Source organism: Pristiophorus japonicus, unplaced genomic scaffold (genome assembly GCF_044704955.1).
Source record: "Pristiophorus japonicus isolate sPriJap1 unplaced genomic scaffold, sPriJap1.hap1 HAP1_SCAFFOLD_29, whole genome shotgun sequence".
NCBI classification, from domain to species: Eukaryota; Metazoa; Chordata; class Chondrichthyes; family Pristiophoridae; genus Pristiophorus; species Pristiophorus japonicus.
In genome coordinates this window covers 6,718,381-6,733,595 of record NW_027252668.1, presented here as the reverse complement: position 1 = coordinate 6,733,595, position 15,215 = coordinate 6,718,381, and the positions used below count along the sequence as shown (strand labels likewise).

General features: G+C 45.7%; 1 long non-coding RNA gene across 5 annotated transcripts in view; it reads right to left on the bottom strand.

The window, feature by feature from the left end:
- LOC139248279 (uncharacterized) overlaps positions 1-15,215 on the bottom strand; it is a 66,167-nt gene that overhangs the window by 14,202 nt on the left and 36,750 nt on the right. For 3 of the 5 annotated variants that reach the window (XR_011591028.1, XR_011591029.1, XR_011591031.1), the window contains 2 exons: positions 14,110-14,262; positions 4,517-5,829 (listed from right to left, as the gene is read on the bottom strand). This is a non-coding gene — a long non-coding RNA (uncharacterized lncRNA). Of the gene's footprint in view, positions 1-4,516; positions 5,830-14,109; positions 14,263-15,215 lie in introns of those variants that run through there. The other 2 variants (XR_011591032.1, XR_011591030.1) reach the window with 1 other exon arrangement.

The following is a 15,215-nucleotide window of genomic DNA, read 5'->3' as shown; positions in this document are numbered from 1 at the left end:
ATCATTAATGGGATACATATTTCCTGGTAGCAGGGAATAGGTTGGAAACAATAGTAGGGAGAGCAGGGTCAGAGTCAGAGGTCCCATGGAGGGACAAAGCCGGTGTAAGCAGGATGGGACTGGCACAGAGCATCGACAGACCGCTGTCCATATTCAGAGACAGGTGTAGCAGGCAAGTGAAGTCCAGAAGCTATGTGAAGGGCAGAGAGTTCGAGGATGGAGGTTGTTGCCGTAGGAATGAGAGTCGATGGCGGTGCAGAAAGATGATGGCGAAATAGCCGCAAGTTGCAGGTCACCGTAGATCAAAGCGACGGAGAAAATGTAAAACTACAAGCCAGCGACCAGCAAAGCTGGAAACCGGTAAAACAAGTCATCGGACAGGAAGTGAAGCAGCAGCTGTTAGCTATAGGCCAACATCGCTGAAAAACCAATAGAACCAGTTCAGCAGACACACAGCCACAGTTTAAATTAAAACAAATGTTTGTTTTGCAGCAGAGATAGAGTCACAGCAGGTAAAGCTTACACTGTAATCTACTGCAGTCCAGTGCAGAAACATAGTGGTGTGATCCAGTGTAGTTCAAAACACAAACATAGTCTAGACGTTCAGAGATGGCCAGGAGATCAGAAACCGATCTGAGAAATGAATTCGGCAGCTGAAGATACTGAAGTGACTGAATAACAGAGCAGAGACACAGCCGCTGAGTCAGAGTGTGGTCAGTGGAGCAGCGGAGTCCTGTTGGCGAGGAATCCAGGTGATGGAATCAAGTTTCAGCAGAGTTCCGGCAGGTGAACGAGCTCAGTGAGAATAAAGACACGCTGGGTCGGGGGGTGGGTAGCTGACTCAGCACGGGCAGCTTTAAACCTGTAGTTTGGGCTGAAATACCTTCACCATCAGAGCAGGGTATCAAGCAATGGGAGGAAGGAGATTGGGGGAAGAAAGGGCAAAGGATAACCAAGGATACAGTTGATGAGAAGAGCACCTCAGTAAGCAGCAGTCAGCCCAGGAGACATCTTGAATCCAATATAAACCCACCCCACAGTCACTGACACCAATCTCCTCCTGTCTGATATAAATCAATCCCTCAGGCCCAGAATGATTAAACTCAGCCCATGACTTGGACTGAACTTGTCTCTATGTTCCCATGCCGAGGGAGGTAAACAGGGCTTTGCACTAAATAACGGGGGCGGGGGGAGAGGACGGTCGCAGTGGAGATCAATCTAGAATGCGAAAGAGAAAAGAAAAGGAAGCAATGCAGGAAAGTGATTGTGGTAAGGATAACCAGATTATGTCAGGAAGGGACAGAGCATACAAACAAAAAAGTGCACTAACAAATTGGGTCCAGGTAAGGAAAAATAGTGATAATACAATAGGGTACAGTACAAAATAATGTTAAGATGTCGAATAATATTAAAAAGACAAATTTAAAAGCATTGAATCTGAATGCACGAAGCATCTGTAATAAGGTAGACAAATTAACAGCACAAATAGATGTAAACGAATACGATATAGTTGCAATTACGGAGACATGGTTGCAGGGTGACCAGGGTTGGGAACTGAATATCCAAGGTTATTCGATATTTAGGAAGGACAGGCAAAAAGGAAGAGGGGGTGGTGTGGTGTTGTTAGTAAAGGATGAAATCAGAGCAATAGTGAGAAAGGAGATTGGCTCAGAAAATCAAGATGTAGAATCAGTCTGGTTGGAGCTAAGGAGCACCAAGGGGCAGAAAACATTGGTGGGAGTTATCTATCGGCTTCCAAACAGTAGTGATAGTGTAGGGGACGGCATCAAACAGGAAATTAGAGCTGCATGTAGCAAGGGTACTGTAGTAATTGTAGGTGACTTTGACCTACATATAGACTGGCCAAACCAAATTAGTAATAATACTGTGGAAGATGAATTCCTGGAGTGTGTATGAGATGTTTTTTTTTCGTATGTTGAGGAGCCTACTAGGGAACAGGCTATCCTTGATTGGGTGTTGTGTAATGAGAAGGGGTTAACAGTCTTGTTGTGCGGGGTCTTTTAGGGAAAAGTGACCATAACATGATTGAATTCTTTATTATGATGGAAAGTGAAATAGTCCAATCCGAAACTAGGGTCCTAAATCTAAGCAAAGCAAACTACGAAGGTATGAGGAATGAATTGGCTGCGATAGATTGGGAAGATTCATTAAAAGGCATGTTGGTGGATAGGCAATGGCTAATATTTAAGAAACGAAAAATGTATGAATTGCAAAAGTTATACATTCCTTTCTGGCGTAAAAACACAAAAGGAAAAGTGGACCAACCATGGCTAACAAAAAGAATTAAGGATAGTATCAGATCTAAAGAGGAGTTATACAAAGTTGCCAGAAAAAGTAGCAAGCCTGAGGATTGGGAGCAGTTTAGAGTTCAGCAAAAAAGGACCAAGAGATTGATTAAGAAGGGAAAAATAGAGTATGAGAGTAAACTTGCAAGGAACATAAAAAACGACTGCAAAAGTTTCTACAAGTACGTAAAAAGAAAAAGATTAGTGAAGATAAATGTAGGTCTTTTACAGACAGAAACGGGAGAATTTGTAATGGGGAACAAGGAAATGGCAAAACAATTACATATATACTTCGGTTCTGTCTTCATGGAAGAGGACACAAATAACATCCAGAAATGCTAGGGAATCAAGGGTCTAGTGAGCAAGAGGAATTAAAGGAAATTATTATTAAGAAGATAGTGCTGGAGAAATTAATGGGACTGAAGGCAGATAAATCCCCAGGGCCTGATGATCTGCATCCCACAGTACTAAAAGAGGTAGCCATGCAAATAGTGGATGCATTGGTTGTCATCTTTCAAAATTCTACAGATTATGGAACAGTTCCTGAAGATTGGAGGGTGGCAAATGTAACCCTCATATTTTAAAAAGGAGGGAGAGAGAAAACGGGGAACTACAGACCGGTTAGCCTCACATCAGTAATAGGGAAAATGCTAGAGTCTATTATAAAGGATGTGATAACAGCACACTTAGATAATATCAACAGGATTAGACAAAGTCACCATGGATTTATGAAAGGAAAATCATGTTTGACAAACCCACTGGAGTTTTTTGAGGATGTAACTGATATAATAGATAAGGGAGAACCAGTGGATGTAGTGTATTTGGATTTTCAGAAGGCCTTTGATAAAGTCCCACAGAAGAGGTTAGTGTGCAAAATTAATGCATAGGATTAGGGGTAATGCATTGGCATGGATTGAAAATTGGTTAACTGACACGAAACAGAGATTATGAATAAACGGGTCTTTTTCGGGGTGGCGGGCAGTGACTAGTGGGGTACCACAGGGATCAGTGCTTGGGCCCCAGCTATTCACAATATATATAAATGATTTGGATAAAGGAACAAAATTTATTATTTCCAAGTTTGCTGCCGACACAAAACTAGGTGGGATTGTGAGTTGTAAGGAGGATGAAAAGACGCTGCAAGGCGATTTAGATGGTTGAGTGAGTGGGCAAACACATGGCAGATGCAGTATAACATGGATAAATGTAAAGTTATCCACTTTGGTAGGAAAAACATAAGGATAAAATATTTAAATGATGATGGCTTGGGAAGTGTCAATGTACAGAGGGACCTGGGTGTCCTTATACACCAGTCATTGAAAGCAAACAAGCAGATGCAGCAAGCAGTTAGGAAGGCAAATGGTATGTTGCCCTTCATTGCAAGAGGATTTGAGTACAGGAGCAAGGATGTCTTACTAGTTATACAGGGCCTTGGTGAGACTGCACCTGGAGTATTGTGTGCAGTTTTGGTCTCCTTACCCAAGAAAGGATATACTTGCCAGAGAGGGAGTGCAGCGAAGGTTCACCAGACTGATTCCTGGGATGGCAGGACTGTCATCTGAGGAGAGATTGGGTCGACTAGCCCTGTATTCACTAGAGTTTAGAATGAGAGGGGATCTCATTGAAACATATAAAATTCGGATGGGGTTGGAAAGACTAGATGTGGTGAGGATGTTTCCCCTGGCTGGGAAGTCTAGAACAAGGGGTCACAGTCTCAGGATACGGGGTAGGAAATTTAGGACTGAGATGAGGAGAAACTTTTTCACTCACTCAGAGGGTGGTGAACCTGTGGAATTCTTTACCACAGAAGGCTGTGGAGGCCAAGTCACTGAATATATTTAAGAAGGAGATTGCTAGATTTCTAGCAACAAAGGGCATCAAGGGGTATGGGGAAAAAGCAGGAATATGGTGTTGAGATAGAGAATCAGCAAGGATCATATTGAATGGTGGTGCAGACTCGAAGGGCCAAATGGCCTGCTACTGCTCCTATTTTCTATGTTTCTATGAGGGGATTGCAGTACCAGATGGGAGGGACAACATTTGGAGACACTGATTCGTCACCAATTCCCATTCCCCTTCTTTCTGGTGGATAATGGAGAGGCCACCATGTGTAATGTGCAAGTCAGCAAGAATTGTCAGCAAGCTCTTTGTAATTGGAGATTTTATTCAGTGGAAACTTTGATACTGTATTGCAGATTTTGTACCAAAGATCAATTTAGGATTGAAGTAAAAGTTCATAATTTTATTGAAAACTAATTTCTGATGAGAATCCCTGAATTAAAGGGAAAGATCACAGACAGCAGTTCTTAAAGGGATACTGCAGCCCCAAGAACACAATCAGCAATATATCCAGAATATTCAACTCCAGCCCAGTTACAGGGGTTAGTAACACCAACAGAAACAAACCTCAACTGTCAGAATGAACACGATTTAGTCAGAATGTGATTAACAGTAGCTATAACAGCAGAATCCAAACCCTGCAGTCACTTGTGAACTTGCTGGTGTCTCAGCAGGTGGGATGACTGAGTGAATCCCTTCCCGCACTCAGAGCAGGTGAATGGTCTCTTCCCAGTGTGAACTCGCTGGTGAGTTACAAGGTGGGATGAATAAGTGAATTCCTTCCCACACAGAGAGCAGGTAAATGGCCTCTCTCCGCTGTGAACTTGCTGGTGTCTCAGCAGGTGGGATGACCGAGTGAATCCCTTCCCACACGTGGAGCAGGTGAACGGCTTCTCCACGGTGTGAATTCGCTAATGTGTCAGCAGGATGGATGACTGAGTGAATCCCTTCCCACATAGAGAGCAGGCGAACGGCCTCTCCCCAGTGTGAACTCGCTGGTGTAACAGCAGGCTGGATAATCGAATGAATCCCTTTCCACACTCGGAGCAGGTGAACGGCCTCTCCCCGGTGTGAACTCGCTGGTGAGTTATAAGGTGGGATAAACAAGTGAATCACACCCCACACTCAGAGCAGGTGAATAGCCCCTCCCCAGTGTGAACTCGCTGGTGTCTCAGCAGGTTGGATGACCCAGTGAATCCCTTCCCACACTCGGAGCAGGTGAACGGCCTCTCCCCGGTGTGAGTGCGACGATGAATTTCCAGCCGTGATGGGATAATGAATCCCTTCCCGCAGTCACCACATTTCCACGGTTTCTCCATGGTGCGGGTGTCCTTGTGTCTCTCCAGGTTGGACGATCAGTTGAAGCCTCGTCCACACACAAAACACGTGTACGGTTTCTCCCCGTTGTGAATGCTGCGATGTTTTGTCAGTCTGTGTAACTAGTTAAAGCTCTTTCCACAGTCAGTGCACTGGAACACTCTCACTCGGGTGTGTGTGTGTCTCGGTGCTTCCCCAGTCATACTGATGTTTGAAATCTGTTCCCACAGACAGAACAGGCAAACAATTATCCTTTCACATTCAAAGGCCGATGAAATTCAGGTCTTGATGAATCAAGTGACACCGTCAGATCTTGATGTGATGTTTAGTTTGAGTTTCCTGTCTGCAAATCACCCCTTCTGATACCCTGTAAAAGGAGTTTTCAAAACTCATCACTAAGTACAGGACAGAAATTCGGAATAGGCATATGGAGTTTCCATGGAACATTCTTTCCTCTTCCAAAACTGTAAATCCCCGTCCCATAAAATCTCCCTCCTCCCTGTGCTGAAATCCAAGCATATCGCACATCTCTAGACTGCTTCTCCTCCACTCCCAGTTGTCACCAACAATTCTGAGTGGGTTCAGTTCTACACTCACTGGTTCCCCTCCCTTGCCTCCCCTGAAGGTGCAGACTCTGGGCTGGGTTCAGTTCCACACTCACTGGTTCCCTCCCCTGATGGTGCTGACTCTGGCTGGTTTAAGTTCTACATAGAAACAGAGAAAATAGGTGCAGGAGTAGGCCATTCGGCCATTCAATGAGTTCATGGCTGAACATGCAACTTCAGTACCCCATTCCTGCTTTCTTGCCATACCCCTTGATCTCCCTAGCAGTAAGGAATTCATCTAACTCCTTTTTGAATATATTTAGTGAATTGGCCTCAACAACTTTCTGTGGTGGAGAATTCCACAGGTTCACCACTCTGGGTGAAGAAGTTTCTCCTCATCTCGGTCCTAAATGGCTTAACCCTTATCCTTAGACTGTGACCCCTGGTTCTGGACTTCCCCAACATTGGGAACATTCTTCCTGCATCTAACCTGTCTAAACCCATCAGAATTTTAAACGTTTCTATGAGATCCCCTCTCATTCTTCTGAACTCCAGTGAATACAAGCCCAGTTGATCCAGTCTTTCTTGATATGTCAGTCCCGCCATCCCGGGAATCAGTCTGGTGAACCTTCGCTGCACTCCCTCAATAGCAAGAATGTCCTTCCTCAAGTTAGGAGACCAAAACTGTACACAATACTCCAGGTGTGGCCTCACCAAGGCCCTGTACAACTGTAGCAACACCTCCCTGCCCCTGTACTCAAATCCCCTCGCTATGAAGGCCAACATGCCATTTGCTTTCTTAACCGCCTGCTGTACCTGCATGCCAACCTTCAATGACTGATGTACCATGACACCCAGGTCCCGTTGCACCTCCCCTTTTCCTAATCTGTCACCATTCAGATAATAGTCTGTCTCTCTGTTTTTACCACCAAAGTGGATAACCTCACATTTATCCACATTATACTTCATCTGCCATGCATTTGCCCACTCACCTAACCTATCCAAGTCACTCTGCAGCCTCATAGCATCCTCCTCGCAGCTCACACTGCCACCCAACTTAGTGTCATCCGCAAATTTGGAGATACTACATTTAATCCCCTCGTCTAAATCATTAATGTACAATGTAAACAGCTGGGGCCCCAGCACAGAACCTTGTGGTATCCTACTAGTCACTGCCTGCCATTCTGAAAAGTACCCATTTACTCCTATTCTTTGCTTCCTGTCTGCCAACCAGTTCTCAATCCACGTCAGCACACTACCCCCAATCCCATGTGCTTTAACTTTGCACATTAATCTCTTGTGTGGGACCTTGTCGAAAGCCTTCTGAAAGTCCAAATACACATCAACTGGTTCTCCCTTGTCCACTCTACTGGAAACATCCTCAAAAAATTCCAGAAGATTTGTCAAGCATGATTTCCCTTTCACAAATCCATGCTGACTTGGACCTATCATGTCACCTCTTTCCAAATGCGCTGCTATGACATCCTTAATAATTGATTCCATCATTTTACCCACTACCGATGTCAGGCTGACTGTTTTCTGTCTCCGTCCTTTTTTTAAAAAGTGGGGTTACATTGGCTACCCACCAATCCATAGGAACTGATCCAGAGTCTATGGAATGTTGGAAAATGACTGTCAATGCATCCGCTATTTCCAAGGCCACCTCCTTAAGTACACTGGGATGCAGACCATCAGGCCCTGGGGATTTATCGACCTTCAATCCCATCAATTTCCCCAACATAATTTCCCGACTAATAAGGATTTCCCTCAGTTCCTCCTTCTTACTAGATCCTCTGACTCCTTTTATATCCGGAAGGTTGTTTGTGTCCTCCTTAGTGAATACCGAACCAAAGTACTTGTTCAATTGGTCTGCCATTTCTTTGTTCCCAGTTATGACTTCCCCTGATTCTGACTGCAGGGACCTACGTTTGTCTTTACTAACCTTTTTCTCTTTACATATGTACAGAAGCTTTTGCAGTCCGTTTTAATGTTCCCTGCAAGCGTCCTCTCGGATTCTATTTTCCCTGCCCTAATCAAACCCTTTGTCCTCCTCTGCTGACTTCTAAATTTCTCCCAGTCCCCGGGTTCGCTGCTATTTCTGGCCAATTTGTATGCCACCTCCTTGGCTTTAATACTATCTCTGATTTCCCTTGATAGCCATGGTTGAGCCACCTACCCTTTTTTATTTTTACGCCAGACAGGAATGTACAATTGTTGTAGTTCATCCATGCGGTCTCTAAATGTCTGCCATTGTCCATCCACTGTCAACCCCTTAAGTATCATTCACCAATCTATCCTAGCCAATTCACGCCTCATACCTTCAAAGTTACCCTTCTTTAAGTTCTGGACTATGGTCTCTGAATTAACTGTTTCATTCTCCATCCTAATGTAGAATTCCACCATATTATGGTCACTCTTCCCCAAGGGGTCTCGCACAACGAGATTGCTAACTAATCCTCTGTCAATACACAACACCCAGTCTAAGATGGCCTCCCCCCTAGTTGGTTCCTCGACATATTGGTCTAGAAAACCAGCCCTATTGCACTCCAGGAAATCATTCTCCACTGTATTGTTTCCAGTTTGCACATTAAAGTCACCCATGATAGCTGCTGCACCTTTATTGCATGCACCCCTAATTTTCTGTTTGATGCCCTCCCCAACATCACTACTACTGTTTAGAGGTCCGTACACAACTCCCACTAGCATTTTCTGCCCTTTGGTATTCCGTAGCTCCACCCATACCGATTCCACATCATCCAAGCTAATGTCTTTCCTTACAATTGCATTAATTTCCTCTTTAACCAGCAACGCCACCCTGCCTCCTTTTCCTTTCTGTCTATCCTTCCTAAATGTTGAATACCCTTGGGTGTTGAGTTCCCAGCCTTGGTCACCCTGGAGCCATGTCTCCGTGATGCCAACCACATCGTATCCGTTAACTGCTATCTGCACAGTTAATTCGTCCACCTTATTCCGAATACTCCTCGCATTGAGGCACAGAGCCTTCAGGCTTGCCTTTTTAACACACTTTGACTCTTTAGAATTTTGCTGTAAAGTGGCCCTTTTTGTTTTTTGCCTTGGGTTTCTCTGCCCTCCACTTTTACTCTTCTCCTTTCTGTCTTTTGCTTCTGTCTCCATTTTGTTTCCTTCTGTCTCCTTGCATTGGTTTTCATCCCCCTGCCATATTAGTTTAACTCCTCCCCAACAGCACTAGCAAACACTCCCCCTCGGACATTGGTTCCAGTCCTGCCCAGGTGCAGACCGTCCAGTTTGTACTGGTCCCACCTCCCCCAGAACTGATTTCAATGCCCCAGGAATTTGAATCCCTCCCTGCTGCACCACTGCTCAAGCCACGTATTCATCTGAGCTATCCTGCGATTCCTACTCTGACTAGCACGTGGCACTGGTAGCAATCCTGAGATTACTACTTTTGAGGTTCTATTTTTTAATTTAACTCCTAGCTCTCTAAATTTGTCTCGTACGACCTCATCCCATTTTTTACCTATGTCGTTGGTACCTATATTCACCACGACAACTGGCTGTTCACCCTCCCTTTTCAGAATGTCCTGCACCCGCTCCGAGACATCTTTGACCCTTGCACCAGGGAGGCAACATACCATCCTGGAGTCTCAGTTGCGGCCGCAGAAACGCCTATCTATTCCCCTTACAATCGAATCCCCGATCATTATTGCTCTCCCACTCTTTTTCCTGCCCTCCTGTGCAGCACTCACTGATTTGTCTCCCTCTCCTCCCCTGAAGGTGCTGACTCTGGCTGGGTTCAGTTCTACACTCACTGATTTGTCTCCCTCTCCTCCCCTGAAGGTGCTGACTCTGGCTGGGTTCAGTTCTACACTCACTGGTTCCCCTCCCCTGAAGGTGCTGACTCTGGCTGGGTTCAGTTCTACACTCACTGGTTCCCCTCCCTCTCCTCCCCTGAAGGTGCTGACTCTGGCTGGGTTCAGTTCTACACTCACTGGTTTCCCTCCCTCTCCTCCCCTGAAGGTGCTGACTCTGGCTGGGTTCAGTTCTATCCTCACTGGTTCCCCTCCTTCTCCTCCCCTGAAGGTGCTGACTCTGGCTGGGTTCAGTTCTATCCTCACTGGTTCCCCTCCCCCTCCTCTCCTGAAGGTGCTGACTCTGGCTGGGTTCAGTTCTACACTCACTGGTTTCCCTCCCTCTCCTCCCCTGAAGGTGCTGACTCTGGCTGGGTTCAGTTCTATCCTCACTGGTTCCCCTCCTTCTCCTCCCCTGAAGGTGCTGACTCTGGCTGGGTTCAGTTCTATCCTCACTGGTTCCCCTCCCCCTCCTCTCCTGAAGGTGCTGACTCTGGCTGGGTTCAGTTCTATCCTCACTGGTTCTCCTCCCCCTCCTCCCCTGAAGATGCTGACTCTGGCTGGGTTCAGTTCTACACTCACTGGTTCCCCTCCCTCTCCTCCCCTGAAGATGCTGACTCTGGCTGGGTTCAGTTCTATCCTCACTGGTTCCCCTCCCCTGAAGGTGCTGACTCTGGCTGGGTTTAGTTCTATCCTCACTGGTTCCCCTCCCCCTCCTCCCCTGAAGATGCTGACTCTGGCTGGGTTCAGTTCTGCACTCACTGGTTCCCCTCTCTCTCTTCCCCCGAAGATGCTGACTCTGGCTGGGTTCAGTTCTATCCTCACTGGTTCCCCTCCCTCTCCTCCCCTGAAGGTGCTGACTCTGGCTGGGTTCAGTTCCACACTCACCAGTTTCTCTCCAATATGTGACCCATGTGCCCAATCTCCATGTGTGAACCTCGACAGTGAGTGTTGACAGGCTATTCCACTGTCCTCACTCGAGGCTTCTCACATGCATTTTCAAGCAGGGTCACTGGACCCTCCTCCCAATGGCTCAGTTGGTGAAGTGGGGCTATCGAGCCCTGTTATAATTAAAGGGTTAAGAATGAATCTCGGAACTAAAACAAGCTGACATAGGCTTTTGTCGTGGTCAACTTTCCAAAGATGTTTAAAGGGAAATAACATGTCAGAATGATTCATTGTTACAAGCTGTGTAACCTGAGGACAATTACAGGAGGCCAAACTGTTGAAACCACAGGAAGCCCAGAGGGGCAGCTAAACAAGGCAAAGACCCAAAAGTGGCACATTGGAAAAACTCCATCTGGTATGAGATATAGGCGACTGATTGTGTGACGCGAAAGGGAATTCGTCAAGCAGCAATTGTGTATGCGGGCTTTGGGCCAATTAAACGGCATGTGGGGGAGGGGGCCGTGCACGAGGCTGACATGCATCATTAAGTGTATAAAAGGTTGCTTGGAACTTTGTATCATTGGAGAAGCCTGGCTACAGACAACCAGCAGGCAGGCTCCCCACTGGTTCAACCAGAGAGCTGGCCATCCTAGACTGGGTGATGTGTAATGAGAAAGGACTAATTCGCAATATTGTTGTGCGAGGCTCCTTGGGGAAGAGTGACCATAATATGGTAGAATTCTTTATTAAGATGGAGAGTGACAAAGTTAATTCAGAAACTAGGGTCCTGAACTTAAGGAAAGGTAACTTTGATGGTATGAGGCGCGAATTGGCTAAAATAGACTGGCGAATGATACTTAAAGAGTTGACGATGGATAGGCAATGGCAAACATTTAAAGATCATGTGGACGAACTTCAACAATTGTACATCCCTCTCTGGAGTAAAAATAAAACGGGGAAGGTGGCTCAACCGTGGCTAACAAGGGAAATTAAGGATAGTGTTAAATCCAAGGAGGAGGCATACAAATTAGCCAGAAAAAGTAGCAAGCCGGAGGACTGGGAGAAATTTAGATTACAGCAGAGGAGGACAAAGAGTTTAATTAAGAGGGGGAAAATAGAGTACGAGAGGAAGCTTGCCGGAAACATAAAAAATAACTGCAAAAGCTTCTATAGAAATGTGAAGAGAAAAAGATTAGTGAAGACAAACGTTGGTCCCTTGCAGTCAGATTCGGGTGAATTTATAATGGGGAACAAAGAAATGGAAGACCAATTGAACAAGTACTTTGGTTCTGTCTTCACAAAGGAAGACACAAATAACCTTCCTGGTGTACTAGGGGTCCGAAGGTCTAGTGAGAAGGAGGAACTGAAGGATATCCTTATTAGGTGGAAAATGGTGTTAGGGAAATTGACGGGATTGAAGGCCGATAAATCCCCACGGCCTGATAGTCTGTATCCCAGAGTAATTAAGGAAGTGGCCCTAGAAATAGTGGATGCATTGGTGATCATTTCCCAACCGTCTATCGACTCTGGATCAGTTCCTATGGACTGAAGGGTTGCTAATGTAACACCACTTTTTAAAAAAAGGAGGGAGAGAGAAAACGGGTAATTATAGACCAGTTTGCCTGACATCAGTAGTGGCGAAAATGTTGGAATCAATCATTAAGGATGAAATAGCAGCACATTGGGAAAGCAGTGATAGGATTGGTCCAAGTCAGCATGGATTTATGAAAGGGAAATCATGTTTGACAAATCTTCTAGAATTCTTTGAGGATGTAACTAGTAGAGTGGACAGGGGAGAACCAGTGGATGTGGTGTATTTGGACTTTCAAAAGGCTTTTGACAAGGTCCCACTCAAGAGATTGGTGTGCAAAATCAAAGCACATGGTATTGGGGGTAATGTACTGACGTGGATAGAGAACTGGTTGGCAGACAGGAAGCAGAGAGTCGGGATTAACGGGTCCTTTTCAGAATGGCAGGCAGTGACTAGTGGAATGCCGCAGGGCTCAGTGCTGGGACCCCAGCTCTTTACAATATATATTAATGATTTGGATGATGGAATTGAGTGCAATATCTCCAAGTTTGCAGATGACACTAAACTGGGTGGCGGTGTGAGCTGTGAGGACGCTAAGAGGCTGCAGGGTGATTTGGACAGGTTAGGTGAGTGGGCAAATACATGGCAGATGCAGTATAATGTGGATAAATGTGTAGTTATCCACTTTGGGGACAAAAACACGAAGGCAGAATATTAACTGAATGGCGGCAGATTAGGAAAGGGGGTGGTGCAACGAGACCTGGGTGTCATGGTTCATCAGTCATTGAAAGTTGGCATGCAGGTACAGCAGGCGGTGAAGGAGGCAAATGGTATGTTGGCCTTCATAGCTAGGGGATTTGATTTTAGGAGCAGGGAAGTCTTACTGCATTTGTACAGGGCCTTGGTGAGGCCCCACCTGGAATATTGTGTCCAATTTCGGTCTCCTAATCTGAGGAAGGATGTTCTTGCTATTGAGGGAGTGCAGCGAAGATTCCTGGGATGGCAGGACTGACATATGAGGAGAGACTGGATCGACTGAGCCTGTATTCACTGGAGTTTAGAAGGATGAGAGGGGATCTCATAGAAACATATAAAATTCTGACGGGACTGGACAGGTTAGATGCAGGAAGAATGTTCCCGATGTTGGGGAAGCCCAGAACCAGGGGACATAGTCTTAGGATAAGGGGTAAGCCATTTAGGACTGAGATGCGGAGAAACTTCTTCACTCAGAGTTGTTAACCTGTGGAATTATCTGCCACAGAGAGTTGTTGATGCCAGTTCATTGGATATATTCAAGAGGGAGTTAGATATGGCCCTTGCGCCTAAAGGGATCAACGGGTATGGAGAGAAAGCAGTAACGGGGTACTGAAGGAATGATCAGACATGATCTTATTGAATGGTGGTGAGAATGTGTAAAGAAGGGTTGCGAATGTGGTAGATGGATAGAAAAGGTGGCAAAAGGATGGAGATAGGGAATCATGGGAAAATAGCTAAAGAAATGTCAAGATGCAGACAACTGCAGAATCAACAGAAAAAAAAGGGGTTACCAAGAGTTGAAGTTGAGGTTAGACACGAGTCATGAGAAAGCCGCAAGGCAGCACAAAGAAAGAAAGCAATCCTAGATAGGAAGGGAAAAGTAATAGCTTCTACTGATAAGGAGGAAGGGAAACTAATTGGGTTCTTTACTGATAAGGGAAGACAGTGTAGCAAAGCTGTAACTAACCTGACCTGACACCAGCCCTAATTGGGAGACTTTCTTGCCTGCCATTGGACGTACTCGGGGGGGAGGCAGAAAGGGATTGGATAGACCAAGTGCTAATCAAATGTGTTCTGTTTTGAAAATGTATACCTACTGTGCTTTTCGCGCTGAAAAGGGCTTGTCCAGGGGAAGGTAAACAGGCTCTGATTGAGAATGTCCCTTTGTCTTGACAAGTCCCGGCCGGAGAATCTTCAATAAAGGTCTTTTACAGAAAAGGCAAAGAGGTGTTCGCGTGTCAGTGTATTCGCTGAAACAGATTGAGGGGAAAAGAATCCGTATTAACATTGTTGCAGCCTCGAAGGGCCAGGTGGCCTGCTCCTGCACCTATTTTCTATGTTGCTAAAGACGACTTGAATCTTCGAACCCAGACCTGGTGTTGAGTTTTATTTTAAATACTCCACTACAGAGGGTCAAAGCAACACCCAATGTGAGTGAGGCATATGTACAGGAGAGGCCCAGGTTTAATCTCTTCTGCATATCCTCCCCTTCTAATCCCCTGTAAAAGGAGTTTACAAAAGTCAGCACTGTAAGTAGGAACATAGCAACAGGAAAACACCATTCAGCCCCTTTAGCTGTTCCACCATTCAATTAGATCGTGGCTGATCAGTCGCTTAACTCCGTCTACCTGCCTCGGTTTCATCAACCTTAATACCCTTGCCGAAGACGAATTGATCAATCTCAGTGTTGGAATTTTCAATTGGCCCCAGCCTCAGTTTTATGGGACACAGTTGCAACTTTCCACTACCCTTCAAGAACATAAGAAATAGGAGCAGGAGTAGGCCACACGGCCCCTCGAGCCTGCTACGCCATTCAATAAGATCAAGGCTGATCTTGTAGTTCAGCTCCACTTTCCCCGCATGCCTTGATCCCTTTAGTGTCCAAACAGCTCTCTATCTCAGCCCTGAATATACTCAACGACTCAGCATCCACAGGCCTCTTGGGTAGAGAATTCCCAACATTCACAACCTTCTGAGTGCAGAAATTTCTCCCTATCTCTGTCCGAAATGGCCGACCCCTTATCCTGAGACTATGACCTGAGACTATGACCCCTAGTTCTAGACTCTCGATCCAAGAGAAACAGCCTCTCAGCATTTGTGTGAGAACGTGCTTCCTGACATCAACCTGAATGGTTTAACTCTAATTTTAAGGTTGTGTCCCCTTGTTGTAGACTCCCTCACCAGAGGAAATAGTTTCTCTGTC